This window comes from Pristiophorus japonicus, chromosome 10 (genome assembly GCF_044704955.1).
Source record: "Pristiophorus japonicus isolate sPriJap1 chromosome 10, sPriJap1.hap1, whole genome shotgun sequence".
NCBI classification, from domain to species: domain Eukaryota; kingdom Metazoa; phylum Chordata; class Chondrichthyes; family Pristiophoridae; genus Pristiophorus; species Pristiophorus japonicus.
Window position 1 is genome coordinate 180,228,409 of NC_091986.1, and position 23,447 is coordinate 180,251,855.

General features: G+C 46.4%; 1 protein-coding gene across 2 annotated transcripts in view; it reads right to left on the reverse strand.

Annotated features, from left to right (window-relative positions):
• Window positions 1-23,447, reverse strand: part of trpc4b (transient receptor potential cation channel, subfamily C, member 4b) — a 184,299-nt gene that overhangs the window by 119,895 nt on the left and 40,957 nt on the right. The window contains exon 1 of one of the 2 annotated variants that reach the window (XM_070892376.1): window positions 17,433-17,460. The exons of the other annotated variant lie outside the window; for it this stretch is intronic. The gene's annotated coding sequence lies outside the window, so the exon portion shown is untranslated. Of the gene's footprint in view, window positions 1-17,432; window positions 17,461-23,447 lie in introns of those variants that run through there. 2 annotated transcript variants of the gene reach the window in all.

The window sequence follows — 23,447 nt, forward strand, 5'->3', positions numbered from 1 at the left end:
TCAGAATCTTATATGTTTCAATGAGATCATCTCTCATTCTTCTAAACTCCAGAGAGTGTAGGGCCAATCTACTGAATCTAGGCCCAATCTACTCAATCAGGGCAAGATGGGATATATTGTTCAGCATTCAGGGCAGGAAGCCCCATATATGAACCATATATGGGTGGGTCAGGCTGTATGGAGTGAGTGCAGCTTTCACCACCACAACAACTGCCACACAGTGCCAGAAGGTGCTCAATGAACTCACATGGGCGTCCAAGGTAAATCAAGGCACTGTTGGCAATCACATCTGTTACCACCGATGCAGTCTTCACTCACCACCTTACCGCTCATACTTTTGCTCTGTCAACAGCTGGGTAGCAGGGAAACTCACTTATATAAAAGGGCAATTTCTGAAAAAACTCAGGCACTATCTGAACTCATAACCACACTGTCACCTCACACAGCCTAATACAGGAGCTTTTGCTAGTCTTTAAGGAACTTCATTTAAAGGGAAAATGCACTGTACCTCTATCACCATGGGATGCATGAACTTATAGGGAGATAAACAGGTTCTGGATTATCCTCTAAATTACTGTTATTTTGAGGCAGTAAAATGCTTTCTTAAAGACTATAGCCTCAAACCTGCCACAGAAAACTGCAACTGCATTATTTTCCCAATAAACTGCCAGTTCCATTTAAGGCTGCATCACGTTTAAATAACATCAAAAGAGTGTGGATATCCCCTCCACTCCATTATCCTCCATTGTCACTGCAAACCCATCTCAAATAATTCCCACCACTGTATCAGTGGTTGTTGCTGCAGTATATTCCCGAGGTAGATATGACACGAGCGTGGCCTTTTTGTGTGCTACTACTGATGGTTGGTGTTTCTTTAACAGCATAAGTATATTTTTAGCACTCTGGGGATTATGTCATTACTTTTGTTGCACTTTTATTCAACTCTGCTCAAAGTACTGCTTACCCTCTAAACATGGATTTGTCAAGGAGAATATATTTATTTTGATGTTATGTAGAGGAGAAGAATTAAGACATAGAAAAGGCTATGCTGGAGGCTCTTAAGGTATCCCATTCTGTACGGCTCTCACTCATAGCATGGTGCACAAGAAGGCAATAAAGAAAGAACTTGCATTTATATAACGCCTTTCACGTCCTCGGGATATCGAAAAGTGCTTTACACCTCATAAAGTACTTTTAAAATGTAGTCACTATTGTAGTGTAAAATACGCAGAAGCCAATTTATGCACAACAAGTTCCCACAAACAGCAATATGATAATGACCAGATAATCTGTTTTAGTGATGTCGACTGAGGGATAAATATTGGCCAGGACATCAGGGAGCAATCCACTGCTTTTCTTTGAATAGTGCCATGGGATCTTTTAGATCCAGCTGAGAGGGCAAACAGAACCTCAGTTTTAACGTCTTATCTGAAAGCCCGTACCTCTGACAGTGCAACACACAGTGTCATGTCAATCTAGACTTTGTGCTGAAGTCTCTGGAGTGAGATGAAGGGCATCAGGAGAGGAAAGTAGCCAGGTGCCAGAGCCAGGAGAGCACAACTGACAGCCCAGAACTTTCAATAAATAAAAGTTCGCTATTCAAATAAAGCCACGTTGTACTATCTGTTCTCCTCCAACACCCTCAAAGTCCTTAATAATAGAGGTCGACATTTTCCCCACCATCCAACTCCCAAAAGTTAAAAGCACATGCAGAAATGAACTATTGCACATCCCTCTTCTTTTGCTCTATCAATGCCGAATGTGTGTTAAGCCCTACACTCTGGAATTCCCTCTGGAAATATCTCTGCCTCTCCACCCTCTCTCCTCCTTGAACACCCTCCTTAAAACTCTCTTCTGACCAAGGCTTTAGTCACCCCTCTTAAAATCTCGTTCATTTTTTTTCATCTCAGTGAAGAACTCTGGAACATTCTTGTATGTTAATCATCATCATAGGCAGTCCCTCAAAGTTGAGGATGACTTGCTTCCACATTAAAAATGAGTTCTCAGATGACTGATAAGTCCAATGCGGGAACTACAGTCTGTGTCGCAGGTTGGACAGACAGTGGTTGAAGTGCCGATTGGGTGAAGTGCCGATTGGTTGAAGGGCCGATTGGGTGGAGTGCTTGAGTGGTCATGTGCCCCTTCCGCCGTTTGCACTTGGTCTCCACTTGCTCCCGGCAAAGAGACTCGGGATATTCAGCGCCTTCCCGGATTATTCTCTTCCACTTTGAGCCAGCTTGCGCCAGGAATTCCCAGGTGTCGGTGGGAATATTGAACTTCTTCAAGGAGGCCTTGAGGGTGTCTTTGAAGCATTTCCTCTGCCCACCTGGGGCTCATTTGCCCTGACGGAGCTCTGAGTAGAGCGCTTGCTTTGGGAGTCTCGTATCAGGCATACGGACGGTGTTGCCTGTCCATCTGCTGAGGATGTTGGCCTGGGAGAGAACACTGACATTGGTGCACCTATCCTGTCAATGGATTGGCAAGATTTTCCGGATGCAGCATTGGTGGTACTTCTCTCTAGTGCTTTGATGTGCCTGCTGTATATAGTCCATGTCTCAGAAGCATATATAAGGGCAGGTATCAGTACTGCTCTGTAGATCATGAGCTTGGTGCCGGTTTTAAGGTTCTGGTCTTCAAACACTTTCTTCCTTAGGCGACCAAAGGCTGCACTGGCAAACTGAAGGCGGTCTTGGACCTCGTCATCGATGTCTGCCCTTGTTGACAGGCTCCCGAGGTACGGAAAATGGTCCACGTTGTCCAAGGCCTCATCATGGATTTTGATAATCGGGGGGCAATGCTGTGTGGCGGGGGCAGGTTGATAGAGGACCTTTGTTTTACGGATGTTTAGTGTAAGGCCCATGCTCTTGTACGCAACGGTGAACGTGTTGACGATGGTTTGGAATTCGTCCTCCGAGTCAGCTCAGACACAACCATCATCTGCATATTGTAATTTGATGACAGAGGATGGCACAACCTTGGATCTGGTCTGACGGCAACGGAGGTTGAACAGTTTCCTGTTTGTTCTATAGATTATCTCCACTCGAGCTTGCAGCAGACTCTATATAAATACAGGTTGTTGAAGTAATCTGGTCTTTGACCATGAGGAACTGTATGGGGGTGTGGGGTTAGGGCAAACAGGCAGGTGTTAAGTGACTTTATTTAGTATGACAATTTGTATGTATTTAAGGCAATTAAGCTATCGGTTTCATCCATCCTTCTCTCTGGCTGTTGGCTATTTTGTTCTACAACCTCTTCTTCCTATGCAACCTCCTCATGCTGTGGGGTTAGAGATGCTTTCCCTCCATCTCCCAGTCTTCATCATCATCTTCCTCAGCTTCCTGAAGCACAAAACCTTTATTATTGTGATTATATCTAGTACACATCAAACTAAAATGATTCTGGAGACTCTTGCTGGACTGTTCTGCAGGCTCCATCAGATTTATCCAAGCAATGAAATTCAAAACACTTAATCAGTTCCATGACATTTCTTGTACTGACATCGGCCTCATTATAACTAACTGCATGTGGAAGTCTTAATGGTGCCATAATGCCCTGATCACCAATCAACCATTCTGATACATGAGTCTGCATCATGTGGGCTGGTATAGTGGATTGTTGCACGATGAAAGTGTTATGGTAGATTCCTGAATATCGGGCATTCAGCTGCAGGATAAGGTAATTGACATCGCCCCACTAACTGCAGATCAAGCAGTAAAACTTTTCTGTTCATAAAATTGAGTGGCGTTGTCATGTGGGGCTTTGAGTGGCAAATTGTTCTATCAATTATTCCTTGCAGTCTTAGAACAGAATAATTCTCTTTTTGTTTCTCTGGTTCCACTGGGAAGGATATGAACTTATTGATGCTGCTGTCTGACTAATGTGGCAAAGATCGCATGATAGTACTACTGAAGGATCCAATTGCAAATAAATTAATGGCAATGGTGACTTTGACTCTCCCGGAAAATGCTGTTTGCCTGGTGGAAGTGGGCTGCAGGTATTCAGCAGTTGACATATCCCTCAACAGCCTCCAAAGGGAGGCACAGCTTTTTTAGCCCATTGTCATTTAGAAAATCTAAGTAAGACCTTCTTGGTCTATAAACTCTCTGAGTATCTGCTTGTAGGGAACAAATATCTTCTACAATGTCTCTTTCCAATCTAACAGCTTCCATCTCTTTCTCTTCATAACATAGGGATGGAGTAATGCCGATTGGGAAATCCATGTTCCAGTCCGAAGCTGTACTGTTTGCACAGCTCACTCTAAATAGCAGCAGAATTCCTGACATAACCACCAATATACTGAACAGATCTAAATGCAGGAAAACTAACACCAAACTTCAATAGCAGCATACAAAATGGTCACCTCAATGCAGTATCCACCTCAGAGATACCTTAATGGTCCTCGTACATCACTTATTTTCTCTGGCTCGATAGAAAGTGGGACCAATCTGCCTCAGTGATGATTTTAATTTATCTGCCTGGTTTTTTTCACCCAGGGTAAGGCAGAGTGCCAAAAGCTTAACCCACCCCCACTCCCCCACCCCCTCCCCGCCCCTTGCATACTAGTATGAACATGAAATTCCCACCAGATGTCTGCTGATCTGTTGCTGATCTGCTATAAAGAAAATGCATCGGGATGCAAGCTCAACGTCTTTCCAGTGGGGCACGTCATCTGACTATTTTCTGATACCAGCCACTCAATTTACTCCACCACAGGCAGCTAGCATTAGAAATCCACCCTTGTGTGTTGAAAAAGAAAAAGAAAAAAATGTACAAGGAAATAAAAGTAGACAAGGTAGTCAATGAATCAGTAGAGCAAGTAACCAAAAAGCTATGCTTGAACATTCATTGAAGCTAAGCAACATTACTTTATGAGGCACTCCAAAACAGGTCAGGCACATTTCCCTATTATGCACTATTTTATATAGGCAATGAAGCGGCCTACCCCGAAGTTCTGAAATTCAGTGTGGGACCTGATCTGCACAAAATTTCCATTTCAATTGGATTCGTATGTGGCTGGAGCACAGCCTCCATGTTCACCACATTATTTCATCTCGGAAAGTTACATGTGCCACAAATTGGAATGACAAGTTCTGATTTTCCGACTCACGCTCAACACTGGTGACTTTGCTATATTGCTTTAGTAGAAAAGAAACTGAGAACAAAGGACCAAAGCAAAACACTGCGGATACTGGAAATCTGAAATAAAAATAGAAAATAGTGGAAACACTCAGTAGGTCAGGTAGGTCTGTGGAGAAAGAAACAGAGTTAACGGGTTGAATCTTAACTCCTAAAATCAGGTGGGTAGGCGTTGGGCCGGAGAAACCCAACCCGCCTGGAACCTGCCCGCTTCCGGCTTTATGGAAGCGGGACGAGGGGTGGGCGGCCAAACCACTTGCGGGAGGTGGGTTGGTCATTTAAATATTATAATGATGCTGCCTGCCTTCATTTTAACAGTCATTCTATTTTTAACTCATGTCGGCCGGGTTTCCCAGGCCTCAGGAAACCCGACAGGTGAATGGAAGTGAGAAAGGCTGAATCCATAAGGTGCGTGCCTTTACAGCACAGTTTGTGGGACAGGACGAGCAGGAGTGATTCCTCCAGGCCCAAGCTGCCAGTAACTACCCCCCCTCCCCACCACTGGACCCACTCCCAACCACCATCGGACCCCTGACCACCATCAGACAACCTCCCCCTCAACCACCATCACCCCCCCATTCTGCAATTGGGACCCTCCAGCGATCGGGATCCCTGCGATCAGGATTCTCCCTCCCCTCCCAGGATCGGGACACTTCCCTCCTCCCCACAAAGATCTCCCCCATCCCCCCCTCACTATACCTATCTCCTCTCCTCGGCTGTGGCTTTGTGCTGCAGGCTTCCTCGCCAGACAGGCCTCTAGCCTGTTACTCAGGCTGCCTGTGGGTGGGAGAGAAAAAAATTCAAAGGAGCCCTGCAGTTAAAAACTGCAGGACCTTTGGGAAACCCGTTCTTCCAGGTTTCCCAACCATAAAACAGAAATGGGACTGAATGATGTGTTCGATCGCCAATCTGAAGTTAGTCTCCCCAATATAGTGGCAACTGCATTGTGAGCAAGGGACATTGCTTTTAAATTGAAAATACAGTCTACTAAGTTAAAAGAAGTACAAGTACATCGCTGTTTCACCTGGACGGTGGGGAGGGAAGAAGTGAAAGGGCAGGTGTTGCATCTTCTGTGCTTGCATGGGAAGGTGCTGGAGGAAGGGGAGGGTGTGTTAGGGGTGATGAAAACATGGACAAGAGTGTCATGGAAGGAACAGTCCCTTCGGAATGCCGAGAGGGGGAGGAGAAGACGTGTTTGGTGGTGGAATTGCGCTGGAGGTGGTGGAAATAGTGGAGGATGATTCTTTGACTATGGAGGCTGGTGGGGTGGTAGGTGAGGACAAGGGGAACACTATTGTGGTTCTGGGAGGGAGAGGAAGTGGTGAGGGCAGAAGTGCAGGAAATGGGACAGACACGGTTAAGGGCCCCATCAACCATCATCATCATAGGCAGTCCCTCGGAATCGAGGAAGACTTGCTTCCAATCTAAAAATGAGTCCTTAGGTGGCTGAACAGTCCAATACGAGAACCACAGTCCCTGTCACAGGTGGGACAGATAGTCGTTGAAAGGGTGGGTGGGACTGGTTTGCCGTACGCTCTTTCCACTACCTTCAACCAGGGTGGAAGGGAATCCTCGGTTGAGGAAAAAGGAAGACATATCGGAAGCACTGGTGTGGAAGGTGGCGTCGTCAGAACAGATGCAACGGAGACAGAGAAACTGGGAGAATGGAATAGAGTCCTTACACGAAGTGGGGTGGGAGGAAGTGTAATCAAAGTAGTTGTGGGAGTCAGTTGGCTTATAGTAGATATTGGTGGACAGCCTTTCCCCAGGAATGGATATAGAGAAGTCAAGGAAAGAAAGGGAAGAGTTGGAAATGGACCATGTAAAAGCAAGGGAGGGTGGAAATTGGAAGCAAAGTTGATTATATTTTCCAGTTCAGGGTGAGAACAGGAAGCAGCAACCCCACTTTTCCCTGGTTCTGTACTTGGTTATAAACTAATAAATCTCTAACTTCTTCCAGTTCTGATGAAATGTCATCGACCTGAAATGTTAACTCTGTTGCTCTCTCCACAGGTGCTGTCTGAGTATTTTCACCATTTTATGAGAGTACAAAGGACATTGCTTTTAAATTGAAAATCTAGTAGGCTCTTTCAACTGATATAATGATGCACAGAACCTAGCCACAGATCCAAACTCCTGGGATAGCAGAGCTTGGGCACTGAAAATCTGTTCTTGGTCTTTTATTAAATGAATGTCAGGTTTATGCTGTCATTCTTAGCTAGAACTTGGTGGAGGAGGATTTCCTGGCGTGCATAAGGGATGGTTTTTTAGACCAATATGTCGAGGAACCAACTAGGGGGGAGGCCATCTTAGACTGGGTGTTGTGTAATGAGAGAGGATTAATTAGCAATCTCGTTGTGCGAGGCCCCTTGGGGAAGAGTGACCATAATATGGTGGAATTCTGCATTAGGATGGAGAATGAAACAGTTAATTCAGAGACCATGGTCCAGAACTTAAAGAAGGCTAACTTTGAAGGTATGAGGCGTGAATTGGCTGGGATGGATTGGCGAATGATACTTAAGGGGTTGACTGTGGATGGGCAATGGCAGACATTTAGATACCGCATGGATGAACTACAACAATTGTACATTCCTGTCTGACATAAAAATAAAAAAGGGAAGGTGGCTCAACCGTGGCTATCAAGGGAAATCAGGGATAGTATTAAAGCCAAGGAAGTGGCATACAAATTGGCCAGAAATAGCAGCGAACCTGGGGACTGGGAGAAATTTAGAACTCAGCAGAGGAGGACAAAGGGTTTGATTAGGGCAGGGAAAATGGAGTATGAGAAGAAGCTTGCAGGGAACATTAAGACGGATTGCAAAACTTTCTATAGATATGTAAAGAGAAAAAGGTTAGTAAAGACAAACGTAGGTCCCCTGCAGTCAGAATCAGGGGAAGTCATAACGGGGAACAAAGAAATGGCGGACCAATTGAACAAGTACTTTGGTTCGGTATTCACAAAGGAGGACACAAACAACCTTCCGGTTATAAAAGGGGTCGGGGGGTCTAGTAAGGAGGAGGAACTGAGGGAAATCCTTATTAGCCGGGAAATTGTGTTGGGGAAATTGATGGGATTGAAGGCCGATAAATCCCCAGGGCCTGATGGACTGCATCCCAGAGTACTTAAGGAGGTGGCCTTGGAAATAGTGGATGCATTGACAGTCATTTTCCAACATTCCATTGACTCTGGATCAGTTCCTATAGAGTGGAGGGTAGCCAATGTAACCCCACTTTTTAAAAAAGGAGGGAGAGAGAAAACAGGGAATTATAGACCGGTCAGCCTGACATCGGTAGTGGGTAAAATGATGGAATCAATTCTTAAGGATGTCATAGCAGTGCATTTGGAAAATGGTGACATGATAGGTCCAAGTCAGCATGGATTTGTGAAAGGGAAATCATGCTTGACAGATCTTCTGGAATTTTTTGAGGATGTTTCCAGTAGAGTGGACAAGGGAGAACCAGTTGATGTGGTATATTTGGACTTTCAGAAGGCGTTCGACAAGGTCCCACACAAGAGATTGATGTGCAAAGTTAGAGCACATGGGATTGGGGGTAGTGTGCTGACATGGATTGAGAACTGGTTGTCAGACAGGAAGCAAAGAGTAGGAGTAAATGGGTACTTTTCAGAATGGCAGGCAGTGACTAGTGGGGTACCGCAAGGTTCTGTGCTGGGGCCCCAGCTGTTTACACTGTACATTAATGATTTAGATGAGGGGATTAAATGTAGTATCTCCAAATTTGCGGATGACACTAAGTTGGGTGGCAGTGTGAGCTGCGAGGAGGATGCTGTGAGGCTGCAGAGCGACTTGGATAGGTTAGGTGAGTGGGCAAATGCATGGCAGATGAAGTATAATGTGGATAAATGTGAGGTTATCCACTTTGGTGGTAAAAACAGAGAGACAGACTATTATCTGAATGGTGACAGATTAGGAAAAGGGGAGGTGCAAAGAGACCTGGGTGTCGTGGTACATCAGTCATTGAAGGTTGGCATGCAGGTGCAGCAGGCGGTTAAGAAAGCAAATGGCATGTTGGCCTTCATAGCAAGGGGATTTGAGTACAGGGGCAGGGAGGTGTTGCTACAGTTGTACAGGGCATTGGTGAGGCCACACCTGGAGTATTGTGTACAGTTTTGGTCTCCTAACTTGAGGAAGGACATTCTTGCTATTGAGGGAGTGCAGCGAAGGTTCACCAGACTGATTCCCGGGATGGCGGGACTGACCTATCAAGAAAGACTGGATCAACTGGGCTTGTATTCACTGGAGTTCAGAAGAATGAGAGGGGACCTCATAGAAACATTTAAAATTCTGACGGGGTTAGACAGGTTAGATGCAGGAAGAATGTTCCCAATGTTGGGGAAGTCCAGAACCAGAGGTCACAGTCTAAGGATAAGGGGTAAGCCATTTAGGACCGAGATGCGGAGGAACTTCTTCATCCAGAGAGTGGTGAACCTGTGGAATTCTCTACCACAGAAAGTTGTTGAGGCCAATTCACTAAATATATTCAAAAAGGAGTTAGATGAGGTCCTTACTACTAGGGGGAATCAAGGGGTATGGCGAGAAAGCAGGAATGGGGTACTGAAGTTGAATGTTCAGCCATGAACTCATTGAATGGCGGTGCAGGCTAGAAGGGCCGAATGGCCTACTTCTGCACCTATTTTCTATGTTTCTATGTTTCTATTCCCTATTTTCAAAATGAACAGCAGGATGTCAGAAAGCTTCTTCCTGAATTTATCAAGGTCAAAATGCAATGAAGGGTTGGATAATTTTCCATTTAAATTAGTAATAATAATGTTTTTCAAAAGCAATGAATCTTTATAAAAATTATAATGGTTCTCTTAATAGTTTTACCATCATATTTCTTTTTCTTATTGATAACATAAGTTGAATTTGATAGGCCAGTTGCGCTAGACAGCTTTTTTCAATGAAATAAAGTTTTTGCTTCAGATCAACACAGATGCATGGTGGTATAGTGTGATACTGATGTGAAGGCGCCCAAAATACACTAAGTGAGGTTTTTCAACTTTGGCCCAAAATAAGCGCGAATTTAGTGGTGCGCCTACGGCACCCGCCACAGTCTGGAGACCTGAACCATTTTAAGGTATGGGTTTTGTTTGAATATTACTGGCAAGCTGCAGGCACCAAATGGATGATTCTCTGCAGCTTACCCATTTTGGATGGCAGAAAGCCTGTGGTTTCTGCAATGAGCCAGCTGGTAAGTAGGATCTTTTGGGAGTGAGAGCGGATTCTGGGAGGTGAGAATTGGCCGGCAGCTGACCGGAAGATGTTTTTTAAATAAAGTCAAAAAAACTTCTCTTTTCTTGCAGCTGTCCCATAGGGACTATTGGTCAGTTCACTCAATGACCAGTACAATTCGGGCTAACATGCACGGCGCAAGTCAGTCCACATTAAAGTTGCAATGGGGGGGGGGGCGGTCCTACAACCAGTGTATAAAAGATAATAAAGGATCAATCACACTAATAGGTGTAGTCTACAGACCACCCAATAGTGAGAGGGAGGTCGAGGAAGAAATATGCAGACAAATTAGGGAAATTAATAAAAAATCATGGAGGATTTCACTACCCCAATATTAATTGGACAGAAGAGGTATGTAAAGGGGATAAGGGAATGGAGTTCTGACAATGTGTACAGGACACCTTTCAAACCCAATATGCAAAAAACTCAAAAAGGGAAGATTCGCTATTGGTCTAGTAATGGGAAATGAACCAGAGCAGATAAGAGAAGTAAAAGTAGGAGGGTATCTAGGCAATAGTGACCAACATGGTTTTCTGAAAGGGAAATTGTGGTTGACAAATTTATTAAGAGTTCTTAGAAGATGAAATGAGCTGGGTGGATCAGGGGGAACCAGTCGATGTAGTGTATTTGGATTTCCAAAAAGCATTTGATAAGGTGCCACAAAAAAAATTACTGCACAAGAGATCATGGTGTTGGGGGTAATATATATCAGCATGGATAGAGGATTGTCTAACTAACAGAAAACAGAGAGTCGGGATAAATGGGTCATTTTCAGGTTGGCAATCAGTAACCAGTGGGATCAGTGCTGGGGCCTCAACTATTTACAATCTATATTAATGACTTGGATGAAGGGACAGAGTGTATTGTAGCCAAATTTGCCCATGATACAAAGATGAAATGAGCTGGGTGGATCAAGAGGAACCAGTAGATGTAGTGTATTTGGATTTCCAAAAGGCATTTGATAAGGAAAGCAAGTTGTGAGGAAGGCACAAAGGGGCTAAAATTGCCCACCCCTTGAAACGGGGCACTAGCACGCCGTTTCTAGTGTTTTTACTGCTGCGGTGGTGGAGATGGCCTCTTGAGCGAAATTCCGCTCTTTGGCTTTTTTTCAGGTGGACCGAAAGTCGCTCATAATGGGGGCGGTAGTGCGGCAGTGAGCACACTAGGGTGGCGGAAGTTAGGGCGGGGTGTAGTCTCTGCCGCTGTCAGTCACCAGTGTAGCGCTGATGACGTCATCACGGCGCTACATCATCACTGCTCGCCCCTTCACTTAAAGGGGAGAGCTTGCGCGATTTAAAAAGTTCGGCCTACTGGGTTTCGGCCGGGCCTCCAACAGACAGCTTGGTACCCTCTCTTGGGGGCATCGTTGTCAGCCCGACATGGCAAACATGGTGAAAAAAGAAAAACATGGTGGCAGCCGCATCGCCATTTCAGAAGGCTACAGCTTCGCTGCACCATCTCAAAATAGCAGGCTTTGGCACTGCCCAGCGGGAGGAAGATTTTCTCGGCGTAATTTCACCGTTGGGGTGCGGGGCGGGGGGGGGGGGGGGGGGAAACGATACACCGGCGGTGCACACTCTAATGACGCACTTAGGATGGCTCGGCAGCAGCGGAGCGATAGCAGGGAGAACGGGTCACTGCAGGATTGGAATTTTGATAATGGCGGCCATTACACGAAAAATCAGCGGCCATTGCACTCCGCAGCATGGCCACCGATTTCCGATGGTAACAGGCTTTAAGAAAGCAGTAATTTTGGCCCCATAGAGCTTGCAAAGGGATATAGATAGGTTAAGTGAGTGGGCCAAAATTTGACATATGGAGTATAAAGTGGGAACATGTGAGGCTATCCACTTTGGTGGGAAGAATAGAAAAGCAGAATATTATTTAAATAGAGAGCGACTACAGACTGCTGCGGTACAGAAGGATATGAGTGTCCATGTACATGAAACACAAAAAGTTAGCATGCAGGTACAGCATGTAATTAGGAAGGCAAATGGAATGTTGGTCTTTAATGCAAGGGGGAACAAAATTTCAAAGCAGGGAAGTCTTGCTACAACTGTACAGGACGTTGATGAGACCACATCTAGAGTACTGCATACAGTTTGGTCTCCTTACTTAAGGAAGAATATACTTGCATTGGAGGCAGTTCAGAGAAGGTTCACGAGGTTGATTCCTGAGATAATAGGAGTTGTCATGAGGAAAAATTGAGCAGGTTGGACCTATATTCCTTGGAGTTTAGAAGAATGAGAGGTTATCTTATTGAAACATACAAGATTCTGAGGGGGTTTGACAGGATAGATGCTGAGAGGATGTTTCCCCTCGTGGGGGAATCTTGAACTGGGGGCATAATTTCAGAAGGGTTCACCCATATAAGATGGCGATAAGGAGGAATTTCTTCTCTCAGAGGGTCATGAATCTTTGGAATTCTCTACCCGAGAGAGCTGTGATGGCTGAGTCATTGAATATATTCAATGTGGAGATAGACAGATTTTTGAAATACAGGGGAGTCAAGGACTAGTTTCTGAACTACAGGGGAGTCAAGGATTATTAACAGGCAGGAAAGTGGAGTTGAGGCCAAGATCAGATTAGCCATGATCTTATTGAATGGCAGAGCAGGCTTGAGGGGCCAACTGGTCTACTCCTGCTCCTATTTCTCATGTTCTTAATATAATACGCTTTATGATAATTTAGAAGGATATAAGTATGACGAAAACCAGGGTAATAGATTGGAGAAAAGCTGATTTTGAAGGGCTGAGAATAGAACTTGGGTAAATAAAATGGGAAACATTATTGGCAAACAATGTTGAACAGCAATGGGAAACATTTAAAACGGTGCTCAATAGAGTGCAGGAACAATATATTCCGCTAAAAGGAGAGATAAAACTAAACAAGAATGAGACTCCATGGATTAATAAAGCTATAAGGGAACAGAAAGCAAAAAGAGTAGGGGTAAAAGGTGGCAGAAGGAGGATAGTGGTGTTTCACAAGGATCAGTGCTGGGACCACTGTTGTTCACAATTTATATTAATGATTTAGGGACTGAACTTGGTGAAGGCCATCTCCCGCCCAAAAGGCCGCCGAGAGACTGGGTGGCACTTTGGGCGGGAAAGTGATGAAAAATAATTTAAAAGTTGGGCCGGCAGCAAACGAGCACCGTACGCCATCAAACTGGGCGGAAGCTCCCAACCTCGGCGGCAACAGCTCTTGCCGCTGAGGATGGAGTCAGGCCCATGGAGGGTCGAAAACATTCCAATAAAAATGATTGTAAAAGAAAATTACCCGGAAGACCTTCAGGGAAACCCATTAAGGTAAGTCGCAGTGAAAAAAAATGTATTAAAAAGTTCACTAACATTTTTTTTCAGTTTTTTAAAAAACTTACCTTAGGGGTTAGGCCAGCCTCCTTGCGACGGTCCTTCCCCCTGCTAGCGCGACTCCCGCCCGCACCAATCTGGCATCTCGGCGGCACTTGCGCCACTTGGCCGTTCGCTGATGTCAGCGGGCAGTTCCCAGCGGTTCTCCCCTCCCGCTCGCTCCAGCCCAAGTGCAAACTGGCACTGGGCGCAACCCGGAAAGGAATGTCGGTGGATCTTGGTGGCAGTGGGCAATAAGGCCATCAATTTCGACCTCTTAGAATTTGGAATCAAAAACAGAGGCGCCGAAATTGCCCTGCGGCCCGTCAAGGGCTGGTAACCTTTCGGGCTCGGGTCAGTTAACACCCGGGACAAAAGTCCCACCCCCAGCGTGGAATTGCCCTTTAACACCCCTCAAATGAGACGGAGCACTGTCTCAGACGCTCCGCTTCATTGGAGGGGCACTCCCATGGCATTAGTGTGGCGCTGAGGTCAGTGCTACGAGGCTTCTCCGCAAAGCTCTGGTGCGCCACAGCACCCCCTCTTCATTTAAAGGGGAGGGACGTTGCGCACTCTGTAAGGCCCTTTTGGTGGCTACCACTGGGCCACCAGGGATAATGTTGACCGGACCAGCGGCCCGGCTCGCAAAGAGCAGTGCTGGGCTGTATGATGGCGGCCCGGTCTAGATGAGGGCTGCCATTGTTGGGCCGATGAAAAAGTCAGCCGACAAAAAAAATGGCGGCCTGAGGAGCACACGGCCTCCCCTTTCAAGGGACGGCCCAGGCGGATGTCAGCGCCCCGTAATGCAGGCACGGAAACATAGAAACATAGTTAATAGGTGCAGGAGTAGGCCATTCGGCCCTTCGAGCCTACACCACCATTCAATAAGATCATGGCTGATCATTCCCTCAGTACCCCTTTCCTGCTTTCTCTCCATACCCCTTGATCCCTTTAGCCGTAAGGGCCATATCTAACTCACTCTTGAATATATCCAATGAACTAACATCAACAACTTTCTGCGGCAGGGAATTCCACAGGTTAACAACTCTCTGAGTGAAGAAGTTTCTCCTCATCTCAGTCCTAAATGGCCTACCCCTTATCCTAAGACTGCGTCCCCTGGTTCTGAACTTCCCCAATATCGGGAACATTCTTCCTGCATCTGACCTGTCCCGTCCCGTCAGAATCTTATATGTTTCTATGAGATCCCCTCTCATCCTTCTAAACTCCAGTGTATAAAGGCCCAGTTGATCCAGTCTCTCCTCATACGTCAGTCCAGCCTCGGCCGGCGCCAGCCTTGCATACCGCGGGACAAATTCCCCTCCCGACGCAAAGGGGTCGGCGCAGGTCGGTGAGGGGTCGGTGTGCACGCCGATGATGTAATGTGCTGGCCCAGGGTACAAATCACGGCACAAACTGCAAATCGTCCCCAAAATTTCAAGGGCATTTTCGCCCCCGGACGAAAAGGCAAATGCGCCCCGTTAGCGCTTACCGGCAGCGCTGACTGGGCACAATAAATGACCCTTTCACTTCTAAATATGCGGATGACACAAATTCGGGGGCATAGTCAATACTGAGGGGGACATGCAACAAATTACAGGAGGATATTAATAAACTTGTAGAATGGGCATATAATTGGCAAATGAAGTTCAATACATATAATTGAGGTATTATATTTTAGTATGAAGAATAAGGAGGACACATTATTACTTGAGGGCACGAGTCTAGATGGGGTAGAGGAACAAAGGGATCTCAGAGTACAAATACACAAATCACTAAATGGTGCAACACAGATTAGCAAGGCCATAAAAAAAGCAAACCAAGCTCTAGGGTTTATCTTCTAGAGGTTTGGAATTGAAAAGTAGGGAAGTTATGCTGTATCAAATCTTGGTTAGACCACACTTAAGAGTACTGCGTACAGTTCTGGTTGCCATACTATAAAATGGATATAGCAGCACCGGAGATGGTGCAGGAAGGATTTACAAGAATGATACCTGAAATGCGAGTATATACATATCAGGAAAGAATGAACAGGCTGGATTTCTTTTCTCTTGAAAAAAGAAGGCTGAGGGGTGACCTAATAGAGGTCTTTAAAATTATGAAAGGCTTTGGCAGAGTGGATACAGAGAGAATGTTTCCACTTGTGTGGAAGAGCATAACGAGAGGCCATCAATATAAGATAGTCACCAAGATATTCAATAGGGAATTCAGAAGAAATGTCTTTCCCCAAATAGCTATGAGAATGTGGAACTTGCTATCACAGGGAGTGGTTGAAGCGATTAGTATAGATGCATTTAAGGGGAGGCTAGACAAGCACATGAAGGAGAAGGGAATAGAGGGTTATGTTGATAGATTTAGATGAGGAAAGACGGGAGGAGGCTCGAGTGGAGCAGAAACACTGACATGGACTGGTTGGGCCGAATGGCCTGCTTCTGTGCCGTGTATCCTATGCACTAAGAGTCGATTTTAACCCACTCCCTGAGGCAGGAACAGGGCCTTTAAAGTGGAGTGTTGTGATTTACCATCCCGTTATCGCTGGCCAGCATTTTAACTACTCACTAGCAGGCAGGAACCTCATAAATTTATACAAATCAGGGTCCTAATACATCAATGGGGCATTGATTGCATTTTAACCTGGGCCTGACTGGGGAAGTCGCTATGACTTTCCCACCAAGTGAAAGCAGGTCGGCAACTGTTGAGAAAGGCAAAGAAGTTTTCTAAGTGAAAAATCTTTCTTTGTGGGTCCAGGAGGATCAGGAATACTGCTCTGGGTACCGCAATGAAAGTCACCACATACCCTGCTCCAGATTACTCCCCGTTCCTCACGCGAGACCCTCCTAAACTCTACTCCTCACGACTTACCTACTTGCCTTCCATCATGGAGTATTATAAAGATACTCAACACAAGTCTGTTTTGGAGAAAAGAATTGTTTATTATAAAATACTCGATCGAGGGAGAAACAGCTTCTACATGAGTTCAATAACTCGGTGACCCAAACTAGTTGTTCTCGCCAAACAATCTTGGGTTACTGGTTTTCATACAATCAAAATACATACAAAATCATAAAGTTCCATGCGGAGGCTTTCCATTTGCTGTTTCCCTGCTGCGTCACAAACTTTTCACCTAACAACTATAATTAATTGGTTAATACAATTATATTGCAGCAAATTTCGTTACATCCCCTGTGCGCCGTTTTTCTGATAAGTTACGTGGTCACATCATTCTGCAGTTCCTTGAACTGTTGTCTTCTTCAATTGTCCTTTGTTTCCCATAATCACTTACCACCCCAATTCAGCTAGCCTTGGAATGTATTCTTCCCAACTATCTGGTTTTATACTGTGCTATCTTCGTTGACTTCAGTCTCAACTCATTCTAACGACGCAGTTAGCTGGATTTTATAACTTCTTTGTTTTAGTTTTTGATAACAGCAAAACACATTTTGTGAGAATTGTTTCAGTTCAATGAGACTGAACTGCAAAGCTCAAGATTGCTTAAGATTTTAACTTTACTGAATTTATTTTCCCCGACTAATTTGTTTCTACTACAATCCCCCATTTGATCAGGTGGTTACCCAAAATACCCACCATGAAATGTCATGTATGTAACCACAATGTAACGCCATTGTATTACTGTATACACACAACCTAGATGCACATCTTGACCACAAGGGGTGAACTTGTGGGAGACATTCCTTACCTGATCTCCCAGGTATATAAAGGAGGTCCCACGCAGGGTCATCACTTGTGGAGTGCTGTAAATAAAGAGTTGAGGTCAGAGAGTGTCCTTGTCCCTAGAATGTGCCTTGTGTGGTTTCATGCAGTAGAGTAAGGACTTTACATTGGCGACGAGAAATGGGAAATCACGAACCATGAGAATGGCCACCGGTAGCACAGAGGAACGGTACTGTGTTGGGGAAGACTGGGACAATTTTGTCGAGAGGCTTCAGCAAAGCTCCGTTGCGAAAGAATGGCTGGGGGATGCAGCGGCCGACAAGCGAAGGGCTCATCTCTTGACCAGCTGCGGACCAAAGACTTACGCACTCATGAAGGACTTACTAGCGCCTGAGAAGCTGTCAAAAAAAACCTTTGAAGAACTTACCAAACTGAACGGGGAGCACCTCAAACCGGCGAGTAGCATACATATGGCCCAATACAGATTATGCACCCACCGACATCATGAAGGACAGAGCATACCGGACTTCGTAGCGGACCTCCGGCGTTTGGCCAGCCTCTAAGTTCACAGACGCCTGCAGGGGGGAGATGCTAAGGGACTTCTTTATCGAGGGCATCGGTCATGCGGGAATTTTCCGCAAATTAATTGAGACCAAGGATTTGACCTTGGAAGCGGCGGCATTGTGAGCTCAAACTTTCATGACGGGGGAGGAGGAGACGAAAATAATATACGCACGCAATTCTGCCTCTAACGTGGCGATGGGTCAGGGAGTCAATATCATCAATGCGACTCAGAGCCTCGCAGGCTGGCAGGGGCTGTCCGACATTCCCCAGATCCCAGAGTAGTACTCCAACAGAGACAATGGCAGACTGAACAGACATTTACGCCATCACAGCGGACAATGCGGCCCGGGATGGGGCCATTGACACCCACTAATAGGGTACTTAAGAGCAGTCAAAGGGACAGTCAGCGCAGAATGCCTGGCCATAGTCCCTTTGTCCCCAACAATGGAAACTTTAACTCGTGCTGGAGGTGTGGGGGAAAACACCCAGCCAGATCTTGCAGATTTCAACTGTTTGTCTGCAGAAATTGCAATCTCAGTGGCCATTTTGCTCAAATGTGCAGGAAGCCTGCAACCAGACTAATATATGAGGCAGATGGACCAGAAGAGGGTCCTTTGAGGCAGGATGACTTTTGGGGCAAATCGATGGACACCGAGGTTCAGCGGGTCCATGTGGTGAATATTCACAATTCATACACCAAAACGCCACCAATAATGATGAGGGTTTTATTAAATGGCATCTCAGTACCCACGGAGCTGGACACTGGAGCCAGCCAGTCACTCATGGGCGTTCAGCAATTTGAGAAGCTATGGCCACTTAAAGCCAGTAGACCCAAATTAGAACGTATTGAGGCACAATTACAGACTTACACCAAAGAAATCATTCCGGTACGAGGCAGTGCAATGTTGGCTGTCACACACAACGGGTTAGTGAATCGGCTGCCACTCTGGATTGTCCCGGGTAATGGACCCACACAGCTGGGGAGGAGCTGGTTAGCCGAGATGAACTGGAAATGAGGGGATGTTCACGCAATGACATCTGTGGAGTGAAGTTCATGCTCACAAGTCCTTCAGCAATTTGTTCACTATTCCAACCTGGCGTTGGGACTTTCAAAGACACCAAAGCAGTAATACACATCACCCCAGACGCCAGGCCAGTCCACCACAAAGCCAGAGCGGGAAAAGATCGAGAGCGAATTGGACCGGCTGTTGAGAGAGAGCATCATCTCGCCTGTTGAATTCAGTGACTGGGCGAGCCCCTTCGTTCCCGTCTTAAAAGCGGATGGCTCTGTCAGGATCTGTGGCGACTACAAGGCCACCATAAATCGGGTGTCCCTGCAAGATCAATACCCGCTCCCGAAAGCGGAGGACCTTTTCGCCACGTTGGCAGACGGCAAGCTGTTCACCAAGTTGGACCTCACCTCAGCCTATATGACCCAGGAACTGGCCGACGAATCTAAACTACTGACCACCATTACCACGCACAAGGGACTGTTCGTTTATAACAGATGCCCGTTTGGCATTCGATCAGCGGCCACGATCTTTCAAAGAAACATGGAAAACCTGCTTAAATGCATTCTTGGAACGATCATATTCCAGGACGACATCCTCATCACGGGTCGAGACACCGAGGAACACCTCCACAATCTGGAGGAGGTGCTACGCCGACTGGACCGGGTAGGCCTGTGACTCAAGAAGTCTAAATGTGTGTTTTTAGCTCCTGAGGTTGAGTTTCTGGGCAGGAGGGTTGCTGCAGATGGGATTCGGCCCACCGAATCCAAAACAGAAGCGATTCGACGAGCACCCAAGCCCTGTAACACATCGGAGTTGAGTTAATTTTTGGGACTGTTGAACTATTGCAGGAACTTTCTGCCGAACTTGTTGGAGCCGCTGCATGTGCTCCTGCGTAAGGGTTGCGATTGGTTTTGGGGGGACTGTCAGGAACGGGCTTTTGATTGGGCGCGAAATCTACTTTGTTCAAACAAGTTGTTGACCCTGTACGACCCCCGTAAAAAAATTGGTTCTGACTTGTGATGTATCGTCCTATGGGGTTGGGTGCTTGTTGCAGCAGAGCAATGCTGAGGGTCAACTACAACCTGTGGCTTATGCCTCTAGGTCGCTCTCTCAAGCAGAACGGGGATATGGGATGGTCGAGAAAGAATCGCTCGCATGAGTCTACGGTGTAAAAAAAATGCATCAGTACCTCTTTGGTAGGAAGTTCGAATTAGAGACAGACCTCAAGCCATTAACATCCCTGTTGTCAGACAGCAAGGCTATCAATGCCAACGCATCAGCCTGCATACAGCATGACTACTCCATCCGGCACCGGCCCGGCACTGAAAATTGCGCCGACCGCTCAGCAGACTTCCACTGGCCACCACTGAGAGGGCAGCGGAGCAAAGCGCCGAGATGGTCATGGCTGTCAATGCCTTTCACAGCGCAGGCTCCCCCATCACAGCCCGCCAAATCAAAATCTGGACAGAGATCGTCTCCTATCCCTGATTAAGAAATGTGTCCTAACTGGGGATTAGGCGCCCGCACACGAGGAGGTCAGACCGTTCCACAAACGGATGGATGAGCTTTCCTTCCAAGCCGACTGCCTACTATGGGGCAGCCGGGTAGTTATGCCCCAGAAGGGCAGGGAGGCATTCATCCGGGAACTCCACAGCAAGCACCTAGGCATTGTGCTGATGAAGGCCATTGCCCGGTCACACGTTTGGTGGCCTGGAATTGATTCAGGCCTGGAACACTGTGTTCGCAGGTGCACGACACGACGTGTGCCCAGCTGGGTAATGCCCCAGGGAGGCCCCACTCAGCCCGTGGCCCTGGTCCACCAAGCCATGGTCACGCATTCATGTTGACTACGCGGGCCCGTTCATGGGAAAAATATTCCTTATTGTGGTAGATGCATACTCGAAATGAATTGAGTGCATCATTCTGAATTCATGCATGTCATCCACCACCGTGGAAAGCCTACGTGCAATCTTTGCAACCCATGGCTTGCCGGACATCCTGGTTAGTGATAATGGCCCATGTTTCACAAGCTACGAATTCCGAGAGTTTATGAAGGGTAATGGCATTAACCACGTCAGGACTGTGCCGTTCAAGCCGGCCTCCAATGGCCAGGTGGAACGTGCGGTCCAAATCATTAAGCAAGGTATGCTCATGCTCAGGATTCTAGGACCCTCCCTGCAATGCCGCCTATCGCGCCTCCTACTGGCCTATAGATCCCGACCGCACTCGCCCACGGGAGTCCCGCCCGCAGAGCTACTAATGAAACGGACACTCAAAACCCGGTTATCCCTCATTCACCCAGTCCTAACCGACATAGTTGAGGGCAAGCGCAAGTCTCAAAATGAGTACCATGACCGCAATTCGAGGGGAAATGTATTGAAATAAATTATCCTGTATTCATCCTCAATCACACCATGGGGACCAAATGGCTTGAGGGTACTGTAATTGACAGAGAGGGGAATAGGGTCCTCGTGGTAAAACTTAATGGTCAGATATGCCGTAAGCACCTGGACCAAGTAAAAAAAAGGTTCAGCATCGACACGGAGGAATCTGAAGAAGACCATGAGATGGAGCTCACACCATCGCCAGTGAACGAGCAACAAGAGCAATCAGAAGAATGCACAGTCCCTGAGGTCAGCCCGGACAGGCCGGAATCACCACAGGTGACAGACACTCACGTCAGTGTCCAACAACCAGAGCCCCAACTGCGGCGCTCCACAAGGGAACGTAGACCACCTGAAAGACTAAACCTATGATCCCAGTAAGACTTTAGGGGGGGGGAGATGATGTCATGTATGTAACCACAATGTAACGCCACTGTATTACTGTATACACACAACCTAGATGCACACCTTGACCACAAGGGGTGAACTTGTGGGAGACACTCATTACCTGATCTCCCAGGTATATAAAGGGAGATCCCACACAGGGTTATCACTTGTGGAGTGCTGTAAATAAAGAGTTGAGGTCAGAGAGTGACCTTGTCCCTAGAATGTGCCTCGTGTGGCTTCATGCAGTAGAGTAAGGACTTTACATGAACAATAGCTTTCTTTTCTCTTACCTTGATTCATGTGTCTCCCGCCCCGGTTTCGTTGATCAGGCGATAGGATTGGGACACTCACGACTCATCAGGTACTCGTGCCATTGTTGTGGTTGCTCCCCATTATGTGGCCCTACCAAAGGCTTTGTGTGTTCATGGTTATTGGCCCTAACCAAGGTTTTTTTTCCTGAGTCTCTTGTATCTGCCTGCACATTCTGCCAGGAGTATCAGTACCACGACCAACTGCACTATGACCAACACATGGGATATAATTCTGATCCCTAGCTTGTAGCTTTGCTCGGGTATACCTCTTCTGTCTTTTGCACTTGTTACATAACAACACCAACCAACTCAAGGCTATTACTATCTGTACTGCCACTAGGGTATGTGAAAGGATCCTTATCCACGGATGTATTTCAACGTTCATAATCTCAAGTACCAAGGCGGGTTTTTCAGGTTATCCTTTATTTCACTGTCCAGTTCTTTGCCTTTATCCTTTAGCTCATAATTTCTTAATGGTCAGTCCTTTGAGCTCAGTTAAATCTTCAAGTAACAGGGGAATTGGTGGTGCTTGCTCTTCTATGTAATCATCAATACTTTGCTTAATCTCATCACTTCTTCCCACTGCCACCAACACTCTGGGAGTAAAGCAAAAGTTAGGCATTGTAACGTTACAAGTCAAGCCTCCGTAATTGTAAGTTCCCAGGCTAGTTACCATACAATATTCTCCTCGTCCTTGATAGGCATAATGTGTGGGTTCGGTTCGGGCAGGGCTTATGTCAATAACACATCCTTCCATAGTATTGTCAAACTCGCAGCAATCCTTGCTCCCATTTCCCACTGGGTGAGGGCATATAGTTAGGCTTCCTTCTCTCTGGCACCCGGATTAAGATATTCCTCTTATCTTTCCATTCTTTTTGATCGCATACTGGTCCATCGGGTATTGGTGGATGTACTCTTTCCCTCATATTATCCTTATGTTTTCAACTTCATATTGAGGATACGGGTATGATCCTTGGTTTGTTACGGGGATCACTAGTATTGTCCCTACCATAGGGGTTTGTTTCCCCTTACATCCTCCTGTAACCGCATACACCCTAGTCATTCCTCTCAGGGTGCAGGCGTCTAATGGTCCAGTGTGCTGTGCCATTTCTTTCAATTGGGTCCTATTTTTCCAATCTGAGACTCGTCCGGTTTGTATCTGATTCATATTATGTCTCACCTGACCAATCATCCATCCTCCATAGACATGATATGTGCCTCTTTTACTGTCCTCGGCATCATCTTCTCGTTCCTGCTTAATTTGTTTCTACTACACCTTCCTATTGTACCGGCTGGAGGCTTCTGGCCACCTAGATTTTCTCTTCCACCCGCTGGCCAGCTGCCGATTTCCATGTATTTCAGGCGGACAGCTGACCGGTGA